This window comes from Crotalus tigris, unplaced genomic scaffold, assembly GCF_016545835.1.
Source record: "Crotalus tigris isolate CLP2741 ecotype Arizona unplaced genomic scaffold, ASM1654583v1 scf7180000024506.1728113, whole genome shotgun sequence".
Taxonomy (NCBI): domain Eukaryota; kingdom Metazoa; phylum Chordata; class Lepidosauria; order Squamata; family Viperidae; genus Crotalus; species Crotalus tigris.
Window position 1 is genome coordinate 1,616,893 of NW_024100677.1, and position 19,549 is coordinate 1,636,441.

Sequence of the window (19,549 nt, forward strand, 5' to 3'; positions counted from 1 at the left end):
AACTCAGTCAAAAAAGAGGAACCTACTTCCTCCCTGGTCCAGCACCTTAAAATCACAGGACATGAAATTGACTTTAAAAAGACCAGAACTATTGCTAAAACTGAACACTTTAATAACAGAATGAACAAACGAGATGATACCTCCTGCCTACCAGCCATTTGGAAACCCACCCTTATTGACAAACGAGTCCCTAACACAAAGAATGACACCAGACCCACACTCAGAAAAGCCACACAGGATGTCATCACTACACGTCCACTCAAAAAGCAAACCCAAACCCACACTGATGATGAGACACGACCACAAACCAGAAGCCAGACCACAGCTGCATCATTAGCCACTTTAAACCCCTCCAATCATACATGAAGCAAACTGACACCCACCATGAAGATGAGACGTGACCATGAACGCGAAGCCAAACAATAGCAATGCAGCTCACCATCTCACTTCCCCATGCAACTCAGACTAACCTGAGCACAACAAAGCCCCCACCCAAACAGAACACTCCCCATCCAATCAGAGCACAGCTAAGCTCCTAACCAATCAGAACACACCTCCATCCAATCAGAACACAGCCAATCTCTCATCCAATCAGTTCATACCCCCACTGGCAGTTAAAAGGAAGACACAGCTACAATCACACATTGCTCCTACATTGCTCCTAGAAGCACGAAGCCAAAAACACCAGCCTGAAGATGACGAATGAGACTTCGTCGAAACATTGCCAAGACACTTCCAATTTTACGCGGGAGAAAACCCGAACAACCAAAGACCTACATACAAACACCCGCGAAAACCTCAGAATATATATATATATATATATATATATATATATATATATATATATATATATATATATATATATATATGGCAAGAAATAAAATGATCACCAGGATAATAAAAACTATAAAATTTATTAAAAAGTGCCTAGCTTTTGCCGTCACCTGCCGGCATCCTCAGGGCTAATGCGCCAGGGAGTGAGAGAATCAATTTTAAAGGCATGTCAAAGTCTGCGCACGACTCCTCAGCCTTGTCATCGGGCCCGGTTGGTATGACTGCGCACAAATGGTCTGTTCTTTCCTGTTCATTTCAATTGCGTGTTCATCATCATCCATCCTTCTTTCCCTTGGTCTTAGGGTGGATGGGTAAATATCTCTCTTATTATGGTGGTCCCTATGTTTTAACCCTTCCCCCCTGGGTTCGGGTAGTAATACACATTTCATGTTTGTTTTGTAATCCTCCTTCGTCCCATTGTTCTTCCTACGGCGAGTTTTTCCTTTGATTTCAATACTTTCACTTCTTATGCAAACGTCATCTGGATGATCTTGCAAGTCCTTCCGAAGTGAATGCAAACCACCGGTGGTCTAGGGCTGGAGGGTAGGTTGTTCAGTCACGGGAGGAGGGGGTGGTTCCCTAGCTACCATTGCGTCCAGCTGCTTTGCGCATACTATACTGTGCTTAGTCAGTCCGGGGGGAGTGGCGGTGGAATTGTGTTTTTGCTCCCCCCCCCTGGGTTCAGATGGCAATACACATCCCGTCCCTGTCTTGCACTCCCCCTTCATCCCATGGTTCCTCCTACGGTGGGCCCCTCCCTTGGCTTCAACACTTCTGCAAACCCCGTCTGAGCAATCTTGTGAATCCCTCCGGGGTGGATGTAATTTGCTGACGATCTGAAGTTGGGGGCTAGATTGTTCAACCGTGGGCGGGGGGGTGGTGGTTCCTTAGCCACCACTGCGCACAGCTGTCTTATACGCCCCCTGCTACGGGTAATCGGCCCGGGGAGGGTAACGGTGGGATCATGTTCTATTTGATCGTCGCAGCGTCTCTCTTCGATTCGCCTCCTCCCTCTTACATCGTTGTTATCTATACGGGTCCTCCGGAGTTCTCCGGGATGCGCAAACGGGGGGCGTGATGGTCCGGTCTCCTGTATTTTCTCTCCCTCTCCAATGCCGTTCGTGGGTCCACCTCTGATCGCGCTCTGTAGTTCTCTCTCTCTCAATCTGGCCATCCTGGTCCGACAGGGGGGCCTTTCCTTTCTTTCCGAATCGGCCATCATATTTTTCTCCATGTGTGGGTGAGCTGTCACATCCAGAGCTCCCTCTCCTCTTCCATTGGTCATGTCCTCCTTTATACAGGTCGCACCACCTCGCGTATTCATGCTGTCCGAATTCTGGATTTTGGTTTCCACCACCTCCTTAACCCTTTGGGGCTGTAATAATGTTACAGATGTAGTAGAGGTGTTCTCCGATTGTCTTTCCTCATTCGGGCTGCCCCGGATCAATTGGGGGGTTGGTTGCTCCTCCTTGATGCCGTTGGGGTTATTACTGGGACGTCGGGGGTGTTGTCGCTGGTTGTTCGTACTCCACAACCTTAAAGCCATATATGCCGGGCACAGGTCCACATGCCGGTTGATAGAATTACTGTCCGAGAGCCATGCCTCCCTAAGCAGGCGGCCCCCCTTGGTGTTGTCACTAGCCAATACGCTAACCTCTCTGAAATTGAATTTGTGATCTAGCTCCGCCATGTGTGCCCATATTTGGGAATGTTGATCTCCCCTTTTCACTGCTAATCTATGTTCATGGACCCTTGTCTTAACCCGTTTGGCTGTCTCCCCAACATAATTAGATTGGCAGTCCATACAATTGATCTTATAGATGGCTGCCGATTTTTCAATGTTGGGGAGTGGGTCCTTAGGGCGCATTATAGCTGCCCGCAGTGTTTGATTCGGTCTATGGGCCACTTGTATCTTATGCGGTGCCAAAATTCTTGCTGTAGCCTCTGAGACGTTATGAATATAGGGGAGGGTAACACGTGTGGTTGTCTGAGGTGCAAGTTCTTGAGGTGTGGGGTCACTCTGGGGTCCAGGTGGTTTATTGACCCGATTAATGAACTTAGCCAGGTACCCATTACGTTTACACACCTGAAAGAGGTAATTTCTCTCCTCTCTCTTAGCTTTGGTAGTGCTGCAGTGTGACTCCACACGTTTAAACAGAGTCCTGACACAGCTGACTTTATGGGCAGTGGGATGATTACTCTCGAAATGGAGAATCCTGTCTGTGCATGTAGGTTTTCGGTATACCTTGGTAGTTAGACATCTGTCCACTTGGCGCTGCACCAATACGTCTAAAAACGCTAAACTGCCCTGATTTTCCTCTTCCATAGTGAACCAGATGTCTGGGTATACCGAATTCAGAATGCCCATGAAGTCAGTCTTGTGCCACTCCTTGATGACAACAAACGTGTCGTCCACATAGCGGGCCCAAAATTTTGGTTGATACTGGGCCATCGCTATGTGTTCCAACCGTTGGAGTACCACCTCCGCAATCACACTGGAGATCGGCGACCCCATTGGGGTTCCCTTAATCTGTTCGTATATCGTACCCTGAAAGGTGAAATAAGTATTAAGACAGACTCCCATTAATTTTATAAGGTCTTCTGTCTGAAGGGAGTCTTGATGTAACCCCTGGTCTCCCTGGCATATATGGCTTTAAGGTTGTGGAGTATGAACAACCAGCGACAACACCCCCAACATCCCAGTAATAACCCCAACGGCATCAAGGAGGAGCAACCAACCCCCCAATTGATCCGGGGCAGCCCGAATGAGGAAAGACAATCGGAGAACACCTCTACTACATCTGTAACATTATTACAGCCCCAAAGGGTTAAGGAGGTGGTGGAAACCAAAATCCAGAATTCGGACACCATGAATACCCGAGGTGGTGCGACCTGTATAAAGGAGGACATGACCAATGGAAGAGGAGAGGGAGCTCTGGATGTGACAGCTCACCCACACACGGAGAAAAATATGATGGCCGATTCGGAAAGAAAGGAAAGGCCCCCCTGTCAGATCAGGATGGCCAGATTGAGAGAGAGAGAACTACAGAGCGCGATCGGAGGTGGACCCATGAACGGCATTGGAGAGGGAGAGAAAATACAGGAGACCGGACCATCACGCCCCCCGTTTGCGCATCCCGGAGAACTCCGGAGGACCCGTATAGATAACAACGATGTAAGAGGGAGGAGGCGAATCGAAGAGAGACGCTGCGCCGATCAAATAGAACATGATCCCACCGTTACCCTCCCCGGACCGATTACCCGTAGCAGGGGGCGTATAAAACAGCTGTGCGCAGTGGTGGCTAAGGAACCACCCCCCCGCCCACGGTTGAACAATCTAGCCCCCAACTTCAGATCGTCAGCAAATTACATCCACCCCGGAGGGATTCACAAGATTGCTCAGACGGGGTTTGCAGAAGTGTTGAAGCCAAGGGAGGCGCCCACCGTAGGAGGAACCATGGGATGAAGGGGGAGTGCAAGACAGGGACGGGATGTGTATTGCCATCTGAACCCATGGGGGGGAGCAAAAACACAATTCCACCGCCACTCCCCCCGGACTGACTAAGCACAGTATAGTACGCGCAAAGCAGCTGGACGCAATGGTAGCTAGGGAACCACCCCCTCCTCCCGTGACTGAACAACCTACCCTCCAGCCCCAGACCACCGGTGGTTTGCATCCACTTCGGAAGGACTTGCAAGATCATCCAGATGACGTTTGCATAAGAAGTGAAAGTATTGAAATCAAAGGAAAAACTCGCCGTAGGAAGAACAATGGGACGAAGGAGGATTACAAAACAAACATGAAATGTGTATTACTACCCGAACCCGGGGGGAAGGGTTAAAACATAGGGACCACCATAATAAGAGAGATATTTACCCATCCACCCTAAGACCAAGGGAAAGAAGGATGGATGATGATGAACACGCAATTGAAATGAACAGGAAAGAACAGACCATTTGTGCGCATTCATACCAACCGGGCCCGATGACGAGGCTGAGGAGTCGTGCGCAGACTTTGACATGCCTTTAAAAGTGATTCTCTCACTCCCTGGCGCATTAGCCCTGAGGATGCCGGCAGGTGACGGCGAAAGCTAGGCGCTTTTTAATAAATTTTATAGTTTTTATTATCCTGGTGATCATTTTATTTCTTGCCATGAATATTCCCAGGATTCATGTTTTTAATCTTCTTAAACGTATGTATATATATATATATATATATATATATATATATATATATATATATATATATGTACACACACACACACTACTGATAAAAACGTGAACACCAGGAATATAATAAACTAAAAAAGTTTAATACCAGATTTAGTTTATTATATTCCTGGTGTTCACGTTTTTATTGGTTGTGGATTCATCCAGGAATCACATTTTTATTTTCACTACTATTATTAATATATATACATATATATACAGTAGAAATAACAAATGTAAAAATAACAAATAAATTCAAACACCAGGATAAGGTTATAAACACGACTGTTTAATATGCAAGAGTACTTAGCTTTCATCGACCAAACTGCCGACATCGTCAAGAGTATAAAAAACAGGATTTAAGAGTTCACTTATATCGCTGGCTGCCTCTGCGCCCTGCTCCTCGACCGGGTCATTGGTCTGCTCATTATCACTGATCGTGTTGTTCATATATATATATGAAGGATAAACTTCCTAACTTTTGCAACAAACCTGAAATCTGGGTTATATTTCTGAGAGCTGTTCTCACTTCTCATTCCACATTTATTTTGGATTTTTATAGCACCAACTGAAGACAATTCTGACTTTGCTCCTGGCAGAATGGAAAGGAGTTCTGACAGTTATCCAGCTTTGGGGTGTATGCCATATGAGATTTGCACACTGCAGAGAACCATTGAGACGACCTTGGAGGAATAAAGTGACAGTTAGCAAAACATGATTTAAGTCCAGGAAAAGAAGAGAATGTTAGAAAGAAACTTAATCTGATTTTGTCTTAACCCTCTTTGGTCTGAGAGGGAGGGAGGGAAAATACTGCCAAGCTTCCCTGGTTCTGTTACTGTATCTTATATCACTAGGATTCTAGTATTTTTGACTGAGTCCATTTCCTGATCTGACAGACCTGAAAGGTTGATGCACACCAAAGCTAATTCCCTGTCTGAATATACTCACTTTCCTCTTAATTTTACATATAGAAATCAGGAAAATAGAAAAAAATGGCCTCAAAAATCTCTATTGGAAAATTATATGATCCAAATAATTTAGATTAGGGAAAAAAATAATTGACAGAAATGATAACTCTAAGGAAAATATATAGAAAAATATGCACAAATTTTGATATACAGTCTTCTATCTGCAGTGTAGAAACTGGTGTAAAAATGAAAATCTAAGTAAAAATTAAATTAAGAAATTGAGGGCATTTGGCAACCTATCAAGAAACATCCATGACTGGGATTATATGTAACCGTCATTTCTTTTCAAAAAGCTAGATGCTGAACCAGGTTGTTTTTTTTTTTTTTTTTTTTTACTTCTCTGTTCTTTTATGATGGAAGGGAGTTATTTACTAGATGGTTAGTATTGTCAAGGTGCTCTTTATTGCTCATAAGAAATTTTTGAAGAGGGATCAATAAGAATCAAAATAAACTTAAATATAGTTTTATTATGCTGCATAATATACAAAGATCTATATGTAATATATACTATAGTATACAGTATGTAATATAATATATTAAAATATTCAAAAACTTATAGTGTCCAAATATCAAATTATATAATATCCAGAGAGCCAGTTTGGTGTAGTAGTTAAGACATCAGGCTAGAAACTGGGACAGTGTGAGTTCTAGTCTCACTTTAGGCATGGCCAGTTGGGTGACCTTGGTTTAGTGATTTTCTCTTAGCCCTAGGAAGGATGCAATGGCAAACTTTGCCAAGAAAGCTACAGGGACTGCAGGACTATCCAGGCAGTCTCTGAGAATTAGTCATGATTGAACAACAACAACAACAATAGAAACTTCCAAAACCCATAACTCGGTTTTGTAGAAAAGTGCATCTTTGGTTTAAGTGTCTTAGATTAGCGAGTAATTTTTTAAAAATCTCAGCATTACTTTTCTCACAATTGGCTGTATATTGGCAATTTTCCAGTGTATAATTTGGTAAAACTTTTAAAAAAGCTTTTTTTTCATACTAGGCTCCATCTTGAACTAGTATGTTAAAGAATGCCAATGGATAGATAGTAACTAATTCAGAGAAAATGGGAAAAATATACTGAAATCTTATGCAGCAGACTTATCAATATATACTCTAGTATTTGGAAATGAATTTAGATCAGGATTCCGATCATTGCAAATCAAAAGGTCTAGGAACTGATGGAATACTGATAAAAATATGACAAGCAATAGAAGAAGAATCATTCAAGATTCTATACAAACAAATATGGAGAACAATACAGTGGCCAATATACTGGAAAAAGTTAATCTACATTCAAACGCCAAAAAAAGACAGACTTAGAAAAGTGTGTAGACCGCTGTACAAGAACCTCAATTTTACATGCTAGTAAAATAACATTTAGAATCATCCAATACAAATTAGAGCCCTATATGGAAAAAAAAATACCAAATATTTAAGCTGACTTGAAAAAAGACTGAGGAACATGAGCTATTATTGTTGATGCATGCTGGATAAATGTCCTCATGTGAAACATATACAGGTCAGGAACCCAAAATACAGACAGAAAATGGTGAAATAGCTTGTTTCAGATTGGCAAAGGAGTGAATCAAAGCTGCATACTTTCCACTTATTTATTCCACCAATATATGGATTATTTATTATGGGAAGTTGAATTGGAAAAAGATGAGGATGGCTTTAAAAGCTGAAATGATCAAGCTCAGATTATCCTACTTTTGACACATTATGAGAAGACCTAAATCTGATGGTATGAAAGCTATTATTTCTTTGAAAATATATATACAGATGTACCACATATGTGTTTGCTATTGTAGGAAAGTAAAATATAATCTCCCTTTTGGCTCCTTTTTGCCAAGATATGGAAGGTAACAAGTCCCTGGATAGGAGGGAATTAATAAGAACCTGTATCCTCACCTTCTTTTCAAACTTGCTTTCTACAATGGAGGAATTTCCTAAGCTATATCTTTCTCACCTAAAGAATGTAGACTCATACAAACAACAGAGAGAGGCAAAACATATTTGACTTCTCATAATGTTCCCTGAATTTACTCTTTCCTTAAGTGTCATATAGCTGTTTCCAAACCTCTGAGGTTTCACCAGCTAAGACGGTAAGTAAATGGATTTCAGTGGATGGCAAGGTCATAATCTTTGGACAATATGTCTATGGAGATTTGAACAGTATGTTTGAGTGTGAATTTGTTTGTGTGTATCTTTCTAAGTGCAAGAAACTAGAATCACTGCTCTTGTTTCTGCCAATAAAAGATCCTCTTTTAAGAATAATACTTTTTGGATTCCTGCTATTACAGTGAATTTAGTGCATCTCATCAGCCAGGCCATTATTAGCATTAAGTTACCTTCCTGGTGTTTATTATCTTCAAATATTTATAGAGACATTTCTTAGCACTAATTGCCCAATGTTAGTTATGCTTCATGCTGTTCACTAACTATTTGCATAGTGTTTGTTTAATTCATGCCAGAATAATATTACGTGTATCCAGAGATTTCCATGAAATATCCACTTCAGTGTTATGTTCAGTCAGTTTCTTTTCTTGTAATTCTTTGTCTTCCTTTAAAAATACATAAGTTGTCATTGCTAATTCCTAGTGCTCTGATCCAGGAGATCCTTGTGTGCAAGGAACTTTCACTTAGAGAAAAAACATATATCAGTGTCTTCCCTTTAGCATGTAAAACTTTCCACATGGAGAGAGAAATCAATGAAAATCATTGCCAAATTCCATTTGTCAGCCTTTAAACTAAGATGTTGAGTACTGGCTGGCATGGGAATATTTTCAGAATGGACCCAAGACCAGCCACCTTGTAAGGTGAGCTTATATTTTGTAACTGTATATTGAAATCAATTTTTCCCACATTAGAACCACGAAGCAATTTTTCAGCAACTAGGAAAAAACAATTTATATACTCTCCCATATCATTACATGAGTAGCTCAAAACACTCTAAGATGGCTACCAGAAACCATGGAAACATTCACTGTATTATTTTGTGGGCCAGTTTATTCATATCTTTTTTTGATGGTATTATCTTCACTGTTTGGTACTTCAGTAAATATCTCTTCTTTTCTGCATTTTGGACAGATTCAGAGACTTTAAAAATCCCAATTGCTTTCACTCCTTGTAAAAGGAGATTGAGATTGAATAAAGAAGAACAAAAACATACTTTCTAGTGGTCTTACACTTCCATGCACATCGTTCAAACAGTACTGTAGTTCACAAAGTTCATTCTGAACTAATATATACTTTACATTAGCATGTTGGTTTTCTTGGATATTTTTTGATAATCAAAAATTGATATATTTTTTCTTTCACATTCTGTGTTTCTGGGTTTTTTTTCTCTGAAGAGGAATTGGACATGTGCTTCCATTTATACATATATTGTTTGCCGTATTTTTCAGATTTCTTGAATCCCTGCTTCTTAGGCATGTGTACATTATTTAAAACTTTGTAACATTTCCTCATGCCTACTGTGTCAATGACATTATCTTACCATCTCGTCCCCTACCTTCTCCTTTTGCCTTCAATCTTTCCAAACATCAGGGGCTTTTCCAATGAGTCCTATCTTCTCATTTGGTGGCCAAAGTGTTTGAGCTTCAGCTTCAGTATCTGTCCTTCCAAAGGGCAGTCAGGGTTGATTTCCTTTAGGATTGATTGATTTTATGTCCTTTCAGTCCAAGGGACTTTCAAGAATCTTCTCCACCACAATTCAAAAGTATCATTTTTTTTGGGGGGGGGGTGTTCAGTCTTCCTTATGGTTCAGCTCTCACAGCCATACTTTACCACTGGGAAAATCATTGCTCTGACTATTCAGAAAGCAAGCTGATGTTTCTGCTTTTCACGTGGTCTATCTCAAAGTGATGACAACTGAAGAATCAATGGAGCAATTGGATTGCTTGGCAATAGACTCAAAGCCTTTTGATAATTAATACCTAAAGGTATTAATTCTATGGCCAAGCAATTTAATTGCTCCATTGATTCTTTTGAGGTAGGCCAGATCAGAAAAAAGATACACAAAAGACTATTGGAACTCTATTGTTGTATATATAAAAAGAGAATCTGGAAAACCTAGAAGAATTGTCCCTTATAACAGAAAGAATCAAGGCAGGATAAACTTTGGTTTCCTTCTCACCCATTTTTCTTTCTAAGGATTGAATTGATGTTTACTTAACTGTCCCTGCATGTCTTCTTCTAAGTTATCCCTAAGTTCCTTCTGCAGACAACTCAGTTCCAAGCAATAATAAATAATAAAATCAGCAAAATCAAACTAGAATATGCAGCTTAGAATAATAGTCGTCTAAACAATTTTAGATAAAACCATTACCAGCAATCTGAAATCTGATTCCTCTTCCTCTTACTATATGGCCAAGCATGTCTAAGTGTTCAATTTATGTGATTCAAGGTAATAAGAGCCAATAAGTATTTGAATTTCTAACAATCAGCATTTCAGCAGAAGGATACCAAATGTTTCTGCTCTCCAAGCTTCTCCTTTCATAGTGGCTCTGCTCTTATGGGCTAAATGAAGCAGCCCATGGCAGTTACATTTACCCACATTGATATTGACAGTTACATCACAGTTTCAGAAGAATCTTGGTTTGATTATAAGGATCAAGGCAAAAGATTTTAGATCCAGAGTGAGTTTTCAGCCCAGAATTATTTGTACTGTTAGCTGAAAAAACAATGGGCATTGGTTGCTGTGGCAATACTAAAAAAAGTAGTTTTCCATGAAAGAGGGGAGCAAGCCAAAGGACGCAGGACCTTTGTTGTGGTTGTGCCAAGGAGTGATTTAACTGCCATGTGGAATGTCATTGTAGAAGTATGCATAAGCTCTTTTACTCGAAAGACAACACTACTGATGGCAAAAGAACAGAGCCAAAGAGAGCAGAAAGCAGAGTAGTTGGATCTTTGCCAGCTTTTTCTGAAATAAAAAAGGCATAGGAAGGAGATAATAACTCCATATCTGCAGTCATCAGCCTCCCCAACTCTCATGCCTTGCCTTAGTTAGGAAATATTTTACTGAATTTGATGAGAAACCTATACACTCATAAAATAATTCAAAATAACTGGAAAATTATTCTAGAACTGACACATTAAACAAGAATGACAAAGTGAAATGTAGGAGAAAAGAATCCATGGAATATTGTAAAGGAAGACATGGCATTCACCTTTCCTTTGTGTTCACAATAGCAGAGTTATATGCTTATAAAATTTAAAATACATCTGGCTTGGAGGTATTAAGGGTTTTAGGTGATACTCAGTAAAACATCTGGAAAAAGGCATTGAGATTACTTTTTCTATGAACACCTCCCCCTCTTTTTTTGACCCAGTCTGTAAATCTTACCATAAGATTATTTAATTAAACAAAAAACTGAGAGCTTTAATTTGAATTTTTCAGTAATTATCTTTAATCCTGTTTTACACAATATGAAATTATTGATTTATCATATTTATTATATGTTGATGCAAATGAGTTTCTGTGCATTTTTTAATAAGCTAAAACAGAAATCCCCAACCTTTTGGGCACCAGGGACTGGTTCCGTGGAGAGAGGGTTTTCCGCGGACAGGAGGGTGTATGGTTTTGTGTGCTGCCTGCATCGTGTGGATGGAGCTTTGCTTGTTTGTGCAGCCTGGTTGTTGGCATGCCACGGCCCGGTACTGGTCCACAGACTGGGGCCCCGTGAAGTAAAGTAATAAATGAGCTACATAAAAATATACTTCAAATTAAATTCTTTCTCTCTCCCCCTCTCCAAACTCCATATTTTTCCATATATATGTATATATATGTGTGAGAAGGAAGGACTCACTGGAGAAGAGCCTAATGCTGGGAAAGATTGAAGGGGGTCGACAGAGAATGAGGTGGCTGGATGGAGTCACTGAAGCAGTAGGCATGAGCTTAAATGGACTCCAGAAGATGGTAGAGGATAGGAAGGCCTGGAGGAACGTTGTCCATGGAGTCACGATGGGCCGGACATGACTTTGCAACTAACAACAACAACAAAAAAAAAACACAATATGTATATATTTAGTATATGTGTATGTATATGTATATCTGTGGGGGTGCATGTAGGTGGTGTATTAAGTTTGAGATGGTGAATTTGGGTTATTTTTTCTCAGCCAATTCTGCCTCACATGTTTGTTGTTCTGGGGACAAAATAAAGTGTAATGCACCTATATATTGTCTTGTCATTATGATAAATCAAATGTCAGGCAATAAAATTAATAAATAACATAACTGATTCTTTTGCAGCATGTATCCACACATGTGTGCACAAACATACATACACCATCATGTATGTGGTTCCTGAGATGCTACTTAAGTGACTTCAGATTTCCAGCCATCATGTTTGTACATACACAAGGGCTCAAGGAACAGATTTTTTTTCCAAATAACACTCATCAGCCACACTAAAATCAATTAAGGTGCAGCTCTATTTAATAGCTATATTGTTCCTATCAATCTTCTTGAGAATTAAGATAATGCTCAGAAGCCATTTTGTGGGACTTTTTTAATTTCTAGAAAGATAATGAGCTATACCTTCTGAGATTATGGTGTCAGACATTTTGCCTCGATATTAGAAAGCTCTCTCCAGAGGGGTTTGACCCTTGCCAAGATTTCATTATTTTTGGCTTTCAATATCTCTGTTTTTATGCCTGTCATTTTAATTCACTGTGAACATTGAACCATGCTAGTTTCGGTATTGTTTAATTTAGTGTATTGTTTTACCAAAGCATATTCTATGTTTGCTTTAATTTGTTTTTAATTCTATGTGCCATTGCTTTTCAATTTGGAAAGTGTTTCTTAGATTGTTTATTAGTCTTGCAGGTTGCTCTGGGTGTTTGCTCCAAGATCAGTTACATGTCATTCCCAGACAGGAAGTTGTGCTTGTCAGCTTCCCACCTCCTCCTCTGCAGGTGCTTGCCTCTCCCCCTGAATTTCTGACCTCTTCAAATTCAGCAAAAGGTTTCAAGAAGACTTTTACACATAAATATAAGTGGAATGTCTCCTCCCTGCCAACTCACCTAGATAGGTTTATCTGAGGTAGACCTTTCACCGAAGCAGCTTTATCATGATCATATTAGAAGTATTCTGTTGTGAGATACCAGCATTGGGGAAGGTTTCATCCGTACTTGATTTCATTCACACAGATGTGCTTGGCTTAAAAACTAGCAAAACAGGGAAAACTGAATAGAAACTGATTAAAAATCAAAGCCCAGGACAGAGGGAAATACATACATACATACATACATACATACATACATACATACATACATATTTTCATTTAAAGTATCAAGCAATGTTTTAAGTGAATTTATTTTAAAAACAATGATTTATTTGCTGTTCTGTAGGGATCCAAATCTCTCAGTATATGTCAAGTTGTATAACAGGAGGAAAATTTTATGAAGCTTTATATTTTCACATATCATGTTATATTCTCCAGAATTCTGAAACCCATTCAAATAAAGTAGCTTTGCAGTGCATTATCAAACCTAAACACATTGATTGAGGAAAAACTGTGTATATGCTCAAAAGCTCACTCCCTAAATTCTCTTCATTCGCCCCACACATACCATCAAAAATTGTTTTGAAGCTAGTAGAATTGTATAATCTCTTAATATGAAGAGAGAGAGAAAAAAAAACAACCTTTCACAGTTCATCTCTGAGGTTCTGCTTTGACATTCCTGTGGAATAATCAGCCTAGGAAGGGTAAATCCAAAGAACAGAAATGTAGTGATGAAAATCAGCCCTTTTCTTACCAAATTCCTTCTATGCCTATGAACATAGTTCTTAGGGCAGGATGACAGGTTCAACATCTGCATCTCACATTTATGTAGGTGTTTTCTAACTTTATCATTTCCGCAAGCTGTAGCATGCTGTGAAAGTTGCTTCACGAAGTGCAGCATTAGAAAAGAATTGGATTGAATACAGAGCATTATATTTTTCCATGGATTGCTTGAATCAAATTCAGCCCTGGAACAACAATTTCTTTCCAAATTGCACAGGAGTATTTAAACTCTCTATAAAGTCATTCCACTGTCTTTTACACAAAAGCCGCTCAAAGCACATTAAAAACATGTAGATATTAAGGAGAAGCTGTTTCAAACCATTACAACTTATTTATGGTATTTTTAATGAGTCAGTATGAATGTTGATGGTGTATAATGGTAATCTAAAGCAAATTACTGTCTCATGGTAGTCTACAGGAGAACAAAGGCATAGCAGTGATTAATAGCAATAGCATATTGACTTATGTAGAGCTCTGCACTGCTTTACAGCACTCTCTAAGTGATTTACAGAGTCAACATATTGCCCCAATAATCTGGGTCCTCATTTTACCAATCTTGGAAGGATAGAATGCTGAGTCAACTTTGAGCCGATGAGGACTGAATTCCTGGCAGTGGGTAGAGTTAGCCTGCAATATTGCATTCTAACCACTGTACCACTATGGCTCCTTAAGGCTACTCCTATTTTTTCCAAGATGCACACCTGTCGTTTACCAAATATTTGATTCAACATTTTGACAGATACAAGTCAGACAACTGTTTTATTTATCAATATTCTATTTATCCACAAGTATTCATCAAGTCTAATTTGTCACAAGCATATGTAATCTCTGCTAATGGTTTGCAGTTATTATCCTTACTTTTTTTTATTTCATATCATTATTTGTTACATATCATAAATCTATTATATCAGGCCAGTCACATGAATGCTTATACTCTGAATAAGGTGTAACAGTATTGTGCTGGTTCATGAATATACATGGGACAAAAGTTCATCCCGCAGGCCCTCATATATGTGCAATATATTGGACTTCTTGAAATTCAACACTGGCAATAAGCAGAATTGGTAAACTAGATTGAGATACTGCTTTTATTTCCTTTAATTCTTATGTATCAAGTCAGGGCACTGTCAGAAATTAAAATGCCACTTAGATTAAGCTATCCCAAAGTGTATGAACAAGAAATTGTCATATTTGGACTTTACAAGCCGTAACATCTGCCCAGGAATTTCCAATGTTAGTGCTGTCCAATTGCCAGAGGTTGTCAAATAAGACATTCTGGCACATGTTTTAGCACCTGTTTTGTGGAACAGTCTTGCCCTTGAGAAAGGGGCAGTCTCAATCTGCTGGCCTTCCAGGAAGCCATGAAAAAATGATCTTTCCCCCAGCACTGAGAATAGGATGTTAATGGAGTTCTGACATGAATGTATTTTGTCTGATATGCTCAGAATGTGACTTGATACAGTTTCTTTTAAAATTGACTCATATAGTTTGGCTATGGTTTGTTTGTTTGTTTGTCCCCTAAAGTTTCCTGGAAAGATGGTCAGATTTTTAATTGATTAAATGAACTTCCAGCCTCATTTAGGGGTTATACATGTTCTTTAAATATCTCAAGCTAACTGGCTTTATAATCCAACCATGACAAACTGCAAAAGTATACCACAAAAGGTGCAAGAAAAGATGAACTAAGTTGCCAATATTATTTATTTGTTTATTTGTTTCTTAAATTTATTTGCCACCCATCTTGCCACAATATAATAAGCAGGTGAGATAGGTGAAACATAGGAAATGGTAGTTTCTGTAATGAGAGTGGAGTAGAAGCTATAGCTCACCTACATCTGGGCCACAAAGTAACAGCCAGAAACCAAAATTGCTTCCTACAGCTAAGAGATTATATTGTTTGGTTTAACTTCTCTGCCAGGCAAGCTCATACAGCTGTTGTTAATGATCAGGTCTTGGAAGTATTTGTAGCCTTCTTATGAGTCACCACTTCAGTGTGGTGCTGCATGTTTTTGCCAAACCTGGCATTCATGTCTGCTGGCATGTGTGCATTTGTATTGATGGAAGATGGTCCTAGCAATACTTTCCTTGAATCTAGGGAAGCACAGAGCATCCTGTCACAATCTGATAGTGCCTTCTTTTCCTTGGAGATTGATTCTGTCACTTGGAGCATGACATCTACTGCTGTTATAGCTGTCCTTTCATATAACTATATTTATTTTACAGCATTATATACAGTACACTGAGGAACTTATAACAATGAAGTTAGTGTACAAGACATATCATCCATTTGGTTAAAAATTGACTTTGGGAAGATAGTGCTAGAAGATATAGATGAAAACTTCCTCAACACTACATCCCTCTCCCAATGAGAGCCTTTATGCCAGGGGTGTCAAACTGCCAGCCCATGAGCCAGACGCGTCATCCAGAAGTTGCACCCACTCCATTGCCAGCAATGGAAAAACCGTCCCAATATGTTGCGCGATGTCACGTGATGTCACAAGTTTGACATGTCTGCCTTATGCGATACTAGGCAGCTGGGGGATTCAATCTAAAAATGACCTGAACACTGAACAATAAGCCTCAAAAATCCCAATAAAAATGCTTCTGTCCCATTTCTTATCTGTCTTTCCCACCCATTTTTGCTTATTTATAAGAATGTCCAGTCAGCCTAAGAAGGCAGCTTTCCAGAGATTTCACTGACTTTCACTTTGTGTTATAGAGTGGAAATGAGTACTAGGTACACTAAGTGTTTTTGCATCACAACTCTCCTTTCCTTCTGCAGTCTTATTTCTAGATCAAGGTGATAGCCTGACATGATGGAATGCCTATTTGCCAAGGGATGGAATTCATAGAGATAACACTTTAATGAAGGGCATGACTAAAAGCAAAATAACATGGTGACAACCAAGTTGCTAAAGAATGTTGCAGTGTTACTATAATATAGGAGTGCCATTAATTTTTTAAGTGACAGAAGCATTCCTTTATCCATCAATATATCTCAAAAAGGAAACATGTGGCATAACAGTACTGAAGCCAGAACTACACTTGTGCTACAACAATATTAGGGCTATTGTTCTTCCTATTTCCATAAGAATAAGAAATATATAGTTGTTGCTCTTGTTGAATTACACAGAATTTCCATCTAAATAACCAGATAGGTAAGATCTAATCTGTCATATATATTTCTCTCATTTCATACTGTTTTAAGTTTTTAGACTGCTCTTGCAGTATCAATTGCTTGCCCTTCAAATCTTTAATTAAAGTATCTGCAGTCTATAGATCTTGCATCTTGTAATTCTGTGGCAGTCACCTTAAAGTCTGTTTCTTTTTATATTAGGGTTTCATGGTTCCCTTATGCTCTCTTAGTTGCCATTGCTATTGTATACTTTCTTTTTAAACGTGTTCAGAAACTCTGAAAACAAATTTTCAAATGTTGTCCTGAATGCTAAGGAGGGTTCTGCAGTATTCATAATTCCTCGACTTCTGCTACCATTAATGAGCTGATACGTAACATGCACTCAATCTTTCACAGACTTGAGCCATGCTTGAAAGCTTTCTCACCCATAGTTTGCTCTGAATCCTATTTGACTTTCAAATGTGCTTTTGACTTCACTTCTGTTTTTAAAAACTCTCTTTGGAAGTTTACTTAGTATCATCTGGAAAGGATTGCTAGAGAGGAAACAAGGGCCATGAATAATCCCCTTTTTTAAAAGTACAGTAATTTTTAATTATTCCTATTGTTATTCTCTGACAATTTTCTTAACCTCAATCATAAATTTAAAGAGAATATCCTAAGCGATTGTCAATGTCCTGACTGATTTTTCTCTGCACCCGGGAAAAATCCTTATATTTATTTTGTAGAATATTCTTCCTAAAAGAGAAGGAAAACAATGTATTATTCTCTTTTCAGATAATTAGATGATTTCATTATTCACATTTTCATTTCCTTGCTTTTATTTTTCTTTATAATTTTGTCAGTTCTTAATAGAAAGGGGCATGAAAATAAAGTTAAAGCAAATCAATAAATGAATGTTGCACCGTATCATTCTGGACCAGAAATACACAATCTGGGTCCCATGGGCATCTATGTACCTGGACATACTTCCTTTGCTCCCCATTACTCTTCGTGACTCTCTATCTTATTTTAAATAATACCAGATAATACTAAAATAGTTGTGGTGGTTTTTTTCTTCAGCAATGAAAAAGATACCCCGCTCCCCATTTTGTATATAGAAAGCACACATGTCCTATATACCATATTTTCCTGAAAATAACACCCAATCTTATATATTTTTGCCTCCAAAAGAGGCATTAGGTCTTATTTCCAGGGGATGCCTTACTTTTTTCTTGACACCTGCCTCACCTTGTGGCAGCAGTAGTGACAGCCCAATCCAGGAGCTGCATGACAGCTGCCCCAGTTCTTCTGTGTCACACCAGTTCCACTGCCACAAGGGGAGGTAGGTGGAGGAGGGGGTAAAGTTGCTCCACACAAATGCTTAATGTGCCAAAGGGACCCTACGGCCAGGACTACTACACCCTGACATCTATCACGCTTCACCTATTTGGTAGTGGCTTCTCCCACTTTCTCCTTCGTCCTCCTTTAAAAAGCTCTTCACTCACATTGCTGCTTTTTCAGTCCCAGATCTCAGTTTGTCTGGAGCCTATGCAGAGGGTCTTTGGAATCAAAGGCCTGCAGCGACTGGGTGGGGTGGGAACCATTCCCTTTGCTTTTTCACCAGCTTCAAAATGGGCTGGAAGGAGAGGCCTGAGGGCTCCAATCTGGCTTTGCAGCAAGCATGGGAATTGGAGCCAGATGAATGCATGCCAATGCATCTCGAAAAACTGGACTTTTTTCCCCTGCTGCCAGTTTTTCTCTGCCATACTTTTTAATTTTAATTTTTTAAAACATTACTTGATACAGATCCTTCTCATTCTGTATCAAGTAATCAGAGAATCAGGACAGGCCACTCTGCCTTTTTGGGCTAACCAAGCTAATATGGGAAGTGAAAGCAGCTCCTTGTGTCAAAACTGGAGTAGCACCTTCTCCAAAGGTGCAGCTCTCCTCCTCTGTCCCTGCTATTCCACTCAGAGGCTCCTGCCGAAATTAGGACAGGCCTTCATGCCCCTGGGCCTTTCCCACCCTCCAAGTGAAAAGCCCGGGGAGAGGGTGCTGGAGAAAAGGTAATGCCAATGGAGTTTTGTGTTGTGCCTTTCTATTCCATGAAGTGTGTTGTCTCAGTCTGGCAACTGAAATACAGTAGCAAGGAAAAAAACCTGGTCTGGTATGGAGAATCTGAACTGCCTGCCTCCACTTTGCTATGGTAAATCAATCACCTGGCTAGAAGTGCTTCTGCCTGCATGCTCAGCCTGCTACCGTAAACTTCACTTCTAGCTCGGTGACCAATTTACCATAGTAAAGTGAAGGCACTGGGGGAGGCAGGCAGTGTAGATTCCCCATATGTGAGACTGGGTTTTTTTCCCCCTGCTGCTGGATTTTCGTTGCCAGACTGTTTAAATTTCTTTAAAGTTAAAGGATCCACATTCTGCATCAAGTAAACTTTAAAGAAAGTTAAACAGTATGGCAACAAAAATCTGGCAGTTGGGGAAAAAACCCTAGCCTAGCAATCAGATGGTGTGATGGAAAGGATGGGCAGCTGGCTGCACAGGCTCTCAAGTAGGGCTTATTTTGGGGGTAGGTCTTATTTTCAGGGAAACACGGTAGAACAAGGTAAATCATGATAGGAGAGGACTCA

General features: G+C 39.7%; 1 pseudogene; it reads right to left on the reverse strand.

Annotated features, from left to right (window-relative positions):
* Positions 1 to 15,741: 15,741 nt before the first annotated feature.
* Positions 15,742 to 19,549, reverse strand: part of LOC120303736 — a 33,995-nt pseudogene continuing 30,187 nt past the window's right edge.